This window comes from Sinocyclocheilus grahami, unplaced genomic scaffold (genome assembly GCF_001515645.1).
Source record: "Sinocyclocheilus grahami isolate Dianchi unplaced genomic scaffold, SAMN03320097.WGS_v1.1 scaffold239.1, whole genome shotgun sequence".
NCBI lineage: Eukaryota > Metazoa > Chordata > Actinopteri > Cypriniformes > Cyprinidae > Sinocyclocheilus > Sinocyclocheilus grahami.
The window spans coordinates 30,434-31,271 of record NW_015505418.1 but is presented as its reverse complement, the minus strand read 5'-3'; positions in this window follow the sequence as shown (position 1 = coordinate 31,271).

The window sequence follows — 838 nt, the reverse complement described above, 5'->3', positions numbered from 1 at the left end:
TCACAATTTGTACAGTGTCCCAACTTTTTTGGAATTTGGTTTGTACATAAATCAGATCCAGACAGGTGGAGCTGGGGGAGGTGGAGGGTTTTAGAGAAACTTTGATAATGTGCTGCAGGCCAAGCTTACATTGGACACTGAACAAGACCATTTACATGTTGAGCATATGTGTGTGTGTGTGTGTGTGTGTGTGTGTGTGTGTGTGTGTGTGTGTGTGTGTGTTACAGTTCTGTCAAAAGTCCCATCTCCAAAATTTATTGGCCAAACAGTAAAATGTGTTGGCCAATGTCATCATTTAAAAATGTTAAATAACAGCTAATATATTGGCATTGGTGATCCCAACCCCCCCTTTTAATAGGATGTTCCTTTTAATACAGACATATTTTCATACAGAGTTGGAAAATTTAATTAATTAAATTGGTTTGTTTGAGTGGTTCATGCAAATGAAGAGATTCAAACAAATTATTTATAGATTCAAGTCCCTATGTATTATATTGTCATCTCTTTCATGCTATGTCTTCATGCTATTTTCATCTAGTTCATTCAAGTGAATCAGTTATTCAATTAGTTTACTAAAATTTGATAACGTCACTCTAATTGAAATTCTTTAAAAATATTATTGTTTTGGAGCCAGACAAATACAATTTCATTTGAAAGTTATACCGTACATAAAGGTACTTCCCAATAAAAGCTGCTTTGTCAGTAACTTGTACTTATAGCATGGCTACAGTTTCAAACTTGCCTAGCTTTACCAACACTAAATGACAGCATGTCAGAACATCGAAGCACTGTAGCTCAATTATAATTATTAAATGTAAATCTAACTTATCAGCTGAAA